We start from the raw sequence: 11,601 nt of genomic DNA on the forward strand, positions 1-11,601 counted from the left end.
TCCGCGGGTGAAGGTGGGCTGCTAAGTACGTAAGTACTCACCCTTGCTTATTTGTTGTTTTTCAGAAAAGAAGATCGCTGATCGGGTAAGAGTTACGTCTGTTCCCAACCTTGCCTGTTGCTGTTGGACCGCTGATTTGCTTCGCTGCGTATATTAGGCTGCTTCAGCCCCACTCTGATGTTATGTCCCGAGTTATGGACCAACTCTTAAAGTTGATCGCCACCTTTATAGGTTTGTCTCGTTTAAGCAGATTTGGAATCATCTGATGTATAAATGTGTTTACTAGCCTCCTGGGACTAGTAATTGTATCACATTTGAGTCCTAGAGGATTGGGGCGCTTCAATGAGCGAAGAGAGAATGGAGAACCATGTGCGCACTCGCTTGCCTAGTTAGGGTGTGCATGTTAGGTCCGCCAAAATCCAATTAGATAGTGCCTAACATCCACCGCCAAAGATATAAAAAACATTTCCTCTGCTCACTTCTGTGCCTCCATTGTGGTCTTTGTGATCTTCTCGACGACTTCTACCAACATCGTCATTGTCGCTTCAACATCTTTATTCAGTATGTCCAAATAGTACGTGTCATCTGATCTAATCTCGTACTTTAGTTTATCTATTGTTATGGATGTGTTCAGCATACTACTTATTAGCCTGTTAGGAACAACATGCTAGTTTCTTTACTGTTATTCATAATTTATATTCGGATTTTAATTTGAAAAATGTCTAATTACTCAACAATCCAAAAACCTTAATGTAGGCAAATTTATAGGTTTAATTATGACTGATTTTGTCGAGGCGCTTGTCGGAGAGAAAACTCCAGTCGGTGGTGGAGTGCACCTGCCTAATCCTAAGAACAGGGGGCAACCTAGGGTTTGCCTAATGAGATGGATGAGCACAAGAACACACAAGGGTTTAGAGTGGTTTGGGCCACCGGAGCATAATACCCTACTCCACAGTGAGTTGTATTACTGAGAGTTTTAGATGAACTAGGGTCCCGACTTGACCCATCAGGAGTGGGTACCCCATATTAGGGGTATCGACAACGTTGAGGCTAGAGAAATTCTTTGGTGTGCACTTCAAAGGTGGCAAGTCAAGGTCATGCTCTGGCTTACCGCTATGAATGTGTTTCATGTCAGTAAAGGCAAACCTAAAGGCATACTGACTCCTGAAGAGGAGAAAAAATACGACGATGCTAATACTATTACCACGAGAGCAATTCTTAGTGTCCTTGTTGGTCGATTGGTTGACATGAATATGTGTCACATAGACGATGAGGAATTGTAGGTTGCACTTACTACTAAGTATGCTGCATCGGATGCTAGCAGTGAGTTGTATATCATGGAGAGCTTTCATGATTATAAGATGGCTGATAATTGCTCTATTGTAAAGAAAGCTCATGAAATACAATGTAATATCAAGGAACTCAATCTCCTTAAGATTGTTCTTCCTGACCAATTTGTGGCTAGTGGCATTATTGCAAAGTTACCTTCCTCATGGAGTAACTTCGCCATTTCTCTGAAACATAAGAGATATTAGTTGAAAATCTGATAGCGTATCTAGATGTTGAGTAGAAAGCTCAGGCTAAGGACACGAGTTTTAGAGGAGGAACTTGCTAAACGAGTCTGACGTCGTTTGTCATGCCACATGCGGCTTTGGCCTCCCTTACTGTGCCACCTATGGCTGCAAGGCCCTCCATAGTGTCGCACACGGACTTGGAGTTCCCGCTTGCCCCGCCAAGGATCCTCCTCACTTTGCACGCGTAAACCAACGACGCCCATGGGTTTAGACACCTCCTTCGCTCGTGCTGCCTTCTACGTTGGTGCCGCACCGCTTCACCGAGCCTGTGCACATCTACCAGTGTCATTGTAACATCCCAAAATTTCAACCCGAGGTTTGGAACCCTAATCTCCTAAACCCCCCCCCCCCCTTTTATCTCTCCCTAGACTCCACCCCATAGGTCTTCTCATCATTTTCATACACTATGATTGTTAGAAGCACCTCACATAGAATATTTTTTTAGCACCTAAGATTATCTAGCTAATAATTTGTTCAAAAGAAAAAGAGATAAAAGAAATAGAAATAGGAAATAGGAAATAGAAGAAAAAAAAGAAAAGGAAAAACTCCCCCCCTCGGCTGGGCCGCTTCCGGCCCAGACCTCCCCTCTCTCTCTCGCGCGCGCCCGCACTCCCCCTCCCTTCCGCGGCCCAAGCGGCCCATCGCCGCGCGCCAGCCACTGACATCCCGAACCCACCCGTCAGCCATGCCTGCCCTCTCCCTCGCGACCGCCCCCTCTCTGGCAGGCGGGCCCCGCCTGTCAGCTCCCTCCCCTCGCCCGTGATCTGCAATCGACGCGATCACCGCCGGCCGGCGCCCTGCCTTGTCGCCTCGCCATTACTCCTCCCCAGCAAGACTTGGTGCCTTGCGGCCCTGTCCCTTGCGCCTGCCCCGAGCTATCCCGTCACCCCCTCTGCCCGAGCCATCCCGTCGCAACTGTGCGCCATTTTCACCGCCGCGGCAAGCGTCGCCGGTGTGCGCCACCTCACCCCCCTTCCCGGTCGCCTATAAAAGGGCCGCCCCAAGCTCCTGACTTCACCGCACCAGGCCTTAGCCACTCCACCTTCCTCCCTCGGACTCAATCCAGCTCGACGCCGTCGTCCCTCCCCTATCCGGTGAGCTCCACTTTGCCCCCTCTGTTGAGTTCGAGTCAAATTAGTGTAGCTGTGGACCTCCGCCACTTCACCGCGAGCACAACTCACCTCTTTCCCTCGCCTATTGCACAGTTGGCCTCACCGGCGACCTCACCGCCGCGAGCGCCTGCCACCACACCGTGGACCGGCCACCCCAAGCACCCTCCGGCCAAATTGGCCCCTCCATGATGATCCCCTACCCCCGCCCGTGCCTCGCCACCACTCCCCCGTCGCAGAACCGGAACCCCGGCGGAGAACCGCCGCGGGGCCTCACCAGTGGTCGAGCCTCGGCCGGTTCGCCCCCCTGTCACCCGCTCCACGCTGTCAGCCCCCCTTCCTCTGACACATGGGCCCGCTCCCACGACGTCGTCCCGCGCCGTTCCCCGCTGGCGGGCATAGTGGGCCGCCTACCCCCGCGCGCTCCCGCGCTTGGCTGGGCCGAAATCCCCCCGGCCAAGCTAGCTAAGAAATCCCTTTCTTTTTCTTTTTCTTTTTTTCTTTTCCTATTTTTATATATATGCATATGTTGATATTTTATGCACCAAAAATAGTCTAAATAAATTATAGGGCACAAAAATAATAATGTCTAACAATTGGCACACCCCACCAAGTCACCATGATTGATGTATTGTTCCTTATCTATGTTTGCTAGCGGAAGAGGGATCCGATCCTCCGGAATTTGTAGCTCCGGAAAAAGGGCAGGAACCCGACCCCTCCGAAATAGATCTTTTGTGCCAGGAAAGCTTCGACGAAGGCAATTCCATTCTTCCCTTGATGCATAATTTACCTATTCTTTCTACCACTACCTAAGCCGGGATTAAGGGATGGATCATTGCATTGTGAGCAGAGAGATAGCCCGCATTAACAAACACCTTTTGAGTATAAAATGTGGGATGGGAAAAAGGGGCAATGTTTTTACTAAGCGATGTTTTCAAAAAGTGTATGATGAAGGGTATTCACCCTCATCACCTTGTGAGTGGGATGATCAGGGACTCCCTGGTTTAGGGGATGGCCTAAGGTGATGGCTCAGCTGGTTTAGACGTGGGCAGAAGGATCATCCCCTCATATAAGGACCGGTTTGGCATCCTTCACTACATGTACTCATGATAAGTACAACCACTCGAGACTGTATGGGCAGTTACTCAATCTGAACTCGTACGATCCAAACCCAGGGTTATGAAGGCTGGGGAGCACCGGGAGGATAAGGAGGGGGAATGTTTTGTCCGGTTTGGACATGGCGGTGGCCTGACTCCTTTCGGTATAACCGTTAAGGTAAGGACGTGTGAGGAAAGAAAGAGATTCAGATTTGGGTCTCATTGGCCATGAGATCGCAGAGCCGGACTAGTGGGTAAAGTGTACCCCTCTGCGCAGAGTTCAAACCTATTCGAATAGTCCGTGTCCACTGGAATGGACGAGTCTGGTGTGGTATGACAATTAGTGTTTTACAACCTTCGTGGACAGGGAAATGTGTGTGTGAGTGTGTTTTTAGAAATGAAAACGATGCCACGGGAGCGGGAAGCTCAGTGGTGGTTGAGTAATGTGTTATTTTTCCTTCTTTGGGAAAAACCCTCAAAGTACTGCCTTTCTCTGAGAAAAAGAAGAGTGACTTCAACTCCACCATATAAAGCATGTATTATATAGGTCCCCTTCTCTTTACGGGAGTGGGATGGGCTTGCAGAATACCTAGTGTATTCACCCAGATTTATTTATGTTTTTCAGCAGCTGAAGACTTCTTTTCTGCTATGCTTGATTGAGGGGGTTGTGTCTGCACCTAGTTCTGCATGTGGCTTGGGCTAGTTTATCTTCTACTGCGCTTTGTATTTCTAGCTCTCTCTCGAGCTTGTACTCCGGTATTGTAATAACTTTTATTCGAACTCTGTATTATTTGAAGTAAGGAATGTGGTTACTAGCCTCCTGGGACTAGTAATTGTATCACATTTGAGTCCCAAAGGATCAAGACGCTTCAGGTGGTATCAGAGCCATAGGACTGGCCGTAGATCGTAGCCCCGACCTTAAAAGTTTGCCTTAACAAGAAAACACCTCTTACCCCTAAGAAAAATCTTCTCTCCCTTCCCCCGATATTAACAGACCCTTCTTTTCTTCTACCAGATGGAAGGCTCTTTAGTCATTAGGACATACTACTGCTCAGAGGAGGAAGGATTCCCTCATCTCTTGCAGAGTTGCGCGGTTCGCATGGGGATCCGCAAGAAGCCGGAGTATGTCTGGAAAGAATACCGCGAGAACGGAATTGAGAAGTGCTCTATGGCAGTCTACCTGGGAGAAAGCCAAAGTTACCCAAACCACCCTCCTTTCCAAGTCACCTTCACCGGACATCACTTCCCAGACACTTGCCAAAATGTTGCTCGAAAAGCCCTCCGACAGCTATGCCAAAACTACAACAGAGAGGTTTTTGAAACCCCCCTTCGTTACTTCCCACCTAGCAACAAAAATACCCCTACCTGGAGGAAAAGACTTCAGGCCCTATCAGGAAGAGATCCTACTGAGGATTACCCCACCATCGTCTACATGGCTGGATATCTCCACACTCTCGATAACCACTACGATGACTTTTCCTCCCACTGCAACCACCTAAACTCCCGGGTGGAAAGATTAGAGCAGCAGGTCAAGGAACTTAAAAAGGAGAAGACGTCCCTCCAAGAGAGTCTCGAAATAGCAGAAGGCGAAGATGCCAACACTCGTGAAGCCTACCGAACCCTGAAGATGGATTACGATAAGAAGCTAAAGAAGCTCGCCCCCATGAAGAAAATCCGAAAGAAGACCAAGAGCCAAGGATGCCAGACTGAGCAGAACAAGAAAGCCCCTCCAGCACTACCTCCCTCCAGGATAGAGAATTTGTCCGACATCGAGGATATGTCCCTAGCTAGCCTTGATGACCTTCTCAAGGAATTTGGGGACACTTTAGAAAGGGAGTTTGGAAGTACCTTAGAAAGCGCTCGCGTGTAGTGTGACTTGTGGTAACTGTATGCTTGTAATGAACATGTGTAATGAATAAAATAACTTGGTTGAAATTTTTTTTGGCATAAGCATAGTAGTAACTCTCTCCCCCTGGCAGATGGCTTCGGATAAAACCACGCCTACCGCCTCCGGGATTGGAGCAGGGTTTCCCCTAGGAGCTGAAGGAGAAGCCGGTGGAGAAGGGAGTGAGACCCACCTCCCCACACATACGGAGCTGCTATTAGATTTAGCCCAAGTTCTAGCCAACCAAACCCGACTCATTGAGGTCCTCACTAGAAGTCTGGAGAATCAGCGCCTGAATGGTGGAAGACCACATGACAGGATGGGAGATTTTCTGAGGCTCAAGCCTCCCACATTCGTTGGATCCAGCAATCCCCTCGATGCTGATGACTGGCTGTGCACGATAAAAAGGAAGTTAGAAGCCATCGGATGACCAGAGAATCAGCTTGTTCAAATGGCTGCTCATCAACTTTCCGGGATGGCCCTAGCATGGTGGGATACCTTCAGCGCTGCCATCAGAGATGCTACCTGGACAGAGTTTGAAACTGCTTTCTGAGAGCACCATGTGCCCCAAGGGATCGTTCAGCTCAAGGAAGATGAATTTCGGGAACTAACTCAAGGTGGAAGATCTGTCAGTGAGTACGTGCACAAATTCACAGAATTGGCTCGATACGCGCCTGTTGATGTCAGCACAGAAGCCAAGAAGATGACCCGCTTTTTGAAAGGGCTCAGACCAGAACTCAAGACCATTCTAGCCAGCCAAGATTTCATCAGCTTCTCGCACCTCTCAAACAAAGCCATACAAGTGGAAAGGGCAAGGGAAGAAGAAAAAGGTCACTCAAGAGGAAATTCCAAGTCCTCCGAGCTCAGCAGCAAGACCGGCACCAGAGAACTCGATCCTTTGGGTTTCCACCCAAGGGACCAAGCTTCAATAGACCAGCTGGACCCACTCCGTCATGTTTTAGTCAGCAGAGTCAGAGCTCCTTTCAGGCCCCCTCGGTTGCAAGCAACCAACCGCCAGCAAATGCCTGTTGGCACTGCGGAGACCCCAGTCACTTCAAGAACAACTGCCCCCAGTTGAAGGCATCAGGACCTGCTTACTCCAACTCGGTGAATGGCCCCAAGAATATCTCAGCACCCGCCCCCAAGGCACCCTCCTCCATCAGCCAGCAGAACAAGACCCAGTATCAGGGAAGGGCACGAGTAAACCACGTCGATGCTCAGGAGGCTCAACAAGCTCCGGGAGTAGTGCTCGGTGGTTCCTTGTTGAATTTACTCCTGCTACTGTACTTTTTGATTCAGGAGCATCCCATTCTTTTATAGCCACTAGTTTTGTGGAAAAGCATGGCATCCCCTCTACCCACCTAGAAATTCCCTTGGTCACCCGAACCCCAGGGTCAGACCTTCTATGCCAGCTCAAATGCTCCCAAGTCAGAATTCTTTTAAGTGGGGTAGTGTTCTTGGCAGACTTAACCGTCTTGCCATCGCAAGGGATTGATGTGATCTTAGGAATGGATTGGTTAACCAAGCACAAAGGCATCATAAGTTGCGCAAACAAGACCGTCCTTCTCACGGACCACCAAGGAAAGTCAGTTTCTTGTCAAGCTCAGCCACCCGCCAATGATCCAATGGTGTTTAATCTAGCAACAGAAAGCATATTAGTGGTAGAAGAATTCATGGATGTATTCCTAGAAGAGTTGCCAGGAATGCCGCCAGAAAGAGAAGTGGAGTTCTACATAGATCTGATCTCTGGCACGGCGCCCATCGCAAAGAGACCATACCGCATGGCTCCTACCGAGTTAGCAGAATTAAAGCTCCAAATCGCAGAGCTTCAACAAAAAGGGTACATTCGTCCCAGCTCATCTCCTTGGGGAGCACCAGTCCTTTTCGTCACCAAAAAGGATGGAAGTATGAGGATGTGTATTGATTACCGATCTTTAAATGAAGTTACAATCAAAAACAAGTATCCACTCCCTCGGATCGATGACCTCTTCAACCAGCTTCAAGGGGCCAAATATTTCTCCAAGATAGACCTGAGGTCTGGTTATCACCAACTGAGAATCAAGGAAGCAGATATTCAGAAGACTGCATTTGTCACCCGGTACGGACAGTATGAGTTCACAGTAATGCCTTTCGGACTAACGAACACACCCGCCTTTTTCATGAACCTCATGAATAAGGTATTTATAGAATAACTGGATAAGTTTGTCGTAGTCTTCATTGACGACATCCTTATCTACTCCAAGAATCGCGAAGATCATGAGTGTCACCTCCGGATCATCCCCGGAAGACTCAGAGCACATCAACTCTATGCTAAGCTCAGCAAATATGAATTCTAGTTAGAAAAGATAGCCTTCTTTGGGCATATCTGGACTGCAGAAGGAATAGAAGTAGACCCGTCCAAGGTAGAAGCAGTATCAAAATGGAAGCAGCCATCCAATGTCAGTGAAGTTCGAAGCTTTCTGGGAATGGCAGGATATTACCGCCGCTTTATCAAGGGATTCTCTAGCATAGCAAGACCTATGACCGAGCTCCTCAAGAAAGACAATAAGTTTGTGTGGACCCCAAAGTGTGAGGAAAGTTTCCAGATCATAAAGAAGAAGCTCACGACCGCACCCGTTTTGACACTACCAGATATACATCAGGATTTCGTCGTCTTCTGTGACGCTTCAAGGCAAGGCTTAGGGTGTGTTCTGATGCAAAATGAGAAAGTCATTGCTTATGCATCACGCTTACTCAAGCCGCATGAGCAGAATTATCCCACCCACGATTTGGAATTGGCAGCCATAGTGCATGCCCTGAAAATATGGAGGCACTACCTAATTGGGAACAAATGTCACATCTTCACCGATCACAAGAGTATGAAGTATATCTTCACTCAGCCAGACCTCAACCTCCGTCAGAGAAGATGGTTGGAACTAATCAAAGATTATGACCTTGAGATCCATTACCACCCCGGAAAGGCCAACATGGTAGCAGACGCCCTCAGCCGAAAACCTTTCGAGATAAAGGGGACCAACTTTTTAGAAGATTGGAAGAAGGAATCAGCTCAGCTGAATGCATGTCTGGGAAACAACGACAGCCTAGAAGTCAAGCCAATGCTAGAAGACCTCATATGCTAGGCTCAACGCCCGGACACGGAGACAACAAGTTTTATGGAGAAAGCTCGTAAAGAACAACTTCCGGATCTCAGGACGGATGAATAAGGAGTCCTTTGGTTCAAAAACCGTCTATGTGTACCAAAAGGAGAGGCACGAGAAGTCCTGCTCGATGAAGCTCACAACTCAGCCTACTCCATCCACCTAGGAACCACCAAGATGTACCTAGACCTCAAAACCAGATATTAGTGGAGAGGGATGAAGAAAGAGATAGCACAGTATGTGGCCCGGTGTGACACTTGCCAACGAACTAAAGCCGAGCACCAGAAGCCTGCAGGCCTATTTGAGAGCACCTAGAGGGGGTGAATAGGTGATCCTGTAAAAACCTAAAACTTATAGCCACAAAACTTGGTTAAGTGTTAGCACAATGAAATCAAGTGGCTAAGGACCAAGCTCTTGTGAAACACAATAGTCACAGTGAGAACAAGCACAAGAGACACGATGATTTATCCTGTGGTTCGGCCAAGTATAACACTTGCCTACTCCACGTTGTGGCGTCCCAATGGACGAGAGTTGCACTCAACTCCTCTCAAGTGATCCAATGATCAACTTGAATACCACGGTGTTCTTTTTTCTTTACTCTTTCCCGTTTGCGAGGAATCTCCACAACTTGGAGTCTCTCGCCCTTACAATAAGGATCAAAGTGAAAACACTAGAGTAAGGGAGGGAAGCAACACACACAAAACCGCAGCAATACGCACACACACAGCCAAGACTTGAGCTCAAATGAATAGCACAAAGTTCACCACTAGAACGGAGCTCAAATCACTAAGAAAGTCAATCGAGTGCGCGAAGACGGAGTGTGAATGATTAAGAATGCTCAAAGTATGCTTGGGTGACTCCTCCATGCGCCTAGGGGTCCTTTTTATAGCCCCAAGGCAGCTAGGAGCCGTTGGAGGCATTCTTGGAAGGCAATTCTTGCCTTCAGTCGGGTGGCACACCGAACAGTCCGGTGCACCACCAGACATCCCCTGTTCACTGTCCAGTGCAGATCGCCTTCCAGAATTGGCGCAGCCGACCGTTGAAGATTTGGAGCCGTTGGCGCATCGAACACTGTCCGGTGCACACCGGACGGTCCGGTGCCCCCATTAGACCGTTGGCTCGGCCACGCGTCACGCGCGGATTGCGTGGCCGACCGTTGGCGCGGCCGACCGTTGGCTCACCGGACAGTCCGGTGCACCACCAGACAGTCCGGTGATTTTTAGCCGTACATCGCCGACGAATTCCCGAGAGCGGTCAGTTGGCCAGAAGCCAGCCTGGCGCACCGGACACTGTCCGGTGCACCGCCAGACAGACCGGTACACCCAGACTGCGCTGTGTCTTGGCTGCTTCAGTCAAGTCCTTTTCTTTTTCTGTTTTCTCTGATTCTAGCACTTAGACAAATATGTTAGTACACAAAAAACAATGTACTAAGTCTAGAATCATACCTTCTTGATGGTTTGCACTTCATCCACAATTTTGCACAACTTACACTTAAACCATTTGTGTTGGGCACTTAATCACCAAAATACATAGAAATGGCCGAAGGGCACATTTCCCTTTCAATCTCCCCCTTTTTGGTGATTTATGCCAACACAACAAAAAGCGACAAAAAGAAGTGCAACATCAATGCAATTCTGAACAAGAATTGTTTTTGATTCAAATTTGGCATATTTGGATCATCCTTTGCCACCACTTGGTTTGTTTTTGCAAATCAACTTCAATTTCCTATCTCTAAGTAAAACACACTTGTTGAGGCATAAAGAGAGGTATTCCAAGAGAAATTGATCAAAGATTCAAAAACTCCCCCTTTTTCCCATAATCAAATATTCTCCCCACGAGAGACCAACTTTTGACACAAAGAGACACTTAGAGTATTTTGACAAATCAAAAGTTCTAACTCTACTATTTTCAAAATTCTCAAGTGGTAGCTGATCCATTTGGTTTAGCCTTAATTTCTCCCCCTTTGGCATCAAGCACCAAAACAGAATCATTGTTGGCCCTTTAACCTCATTGCCTCACTAAAATTGTCAATTAGGAGTAAAAAGGCAATAAGAGCATGGAGATGAACTTGGAGTAATTTACCCTCTCATCGGAGTGCAGTGGAAGTCTTTCATGGTCCAAGTCCACCTTTCCCTTTCAATACACTTTTGAGACTAAAAACAAGTAAACTCACACACAAGGTTAGTCTCAAAGTGTCAAGTTGTAGCATGCCTCCCCCTAAATAAGTGCATCACTTGCAAGTGGACTTGTGAGGTCCGGGAATCATGTGTACAACTTGAGCACCATAAATAAGCAACAATATGCATAAAGGAACATGATCAAAGGCATAAACACATGTATGCTATAGATCAATCCAAGTTACGCGAATCTAAGACATTTAGCTCACTACGCAGCCTGCAAAAGGTCTTCTCATCTAAAGGCTTGGTAAAGATATCGGCTAGCTGGTTCTCGGTGCTAACATAAAACACTTCGATATCTCCCTTTTGCTAGTGGTCTCTCAAAAAGTGATGCCAGATGTCTATGTGCTTCGTGCGGCTGTGTTCAATAGGATTATCCGCCATGCGGATTGCACTCTCATTATCACATAGGAGTGGGACTTTGCTCAGATTGTAGCCAAAGTCCCGGAGGGTTTGCCTCATCCAAAGTAGTTGCACGCAACACTGTCCTGCGGCAACATACTCAGCCTCAGCGGTGGATAGGGCAACAGAAGTTTGTTTCTTTGAACTCCAAGACACCAGGGACCTTCCTAGGAATTGGCACGTCCCTGATGTACTCTTCCTACCAACCTTGCATCCAGCA

Source organism: Zea mays, chromosome 6, assembly GCF_902167145.1.
Source record: "Zea mays cultivar B73 chromosome 6, Zm-B73-REFERENCE-NAM-5.0, whole genome shotgun sequence".
Lineage (NCBI taxonomy): Eukaryota > Viridiplantae > Streptophyta > Magnoliopsida > Poales > Poaceae > Zea > Zea mays.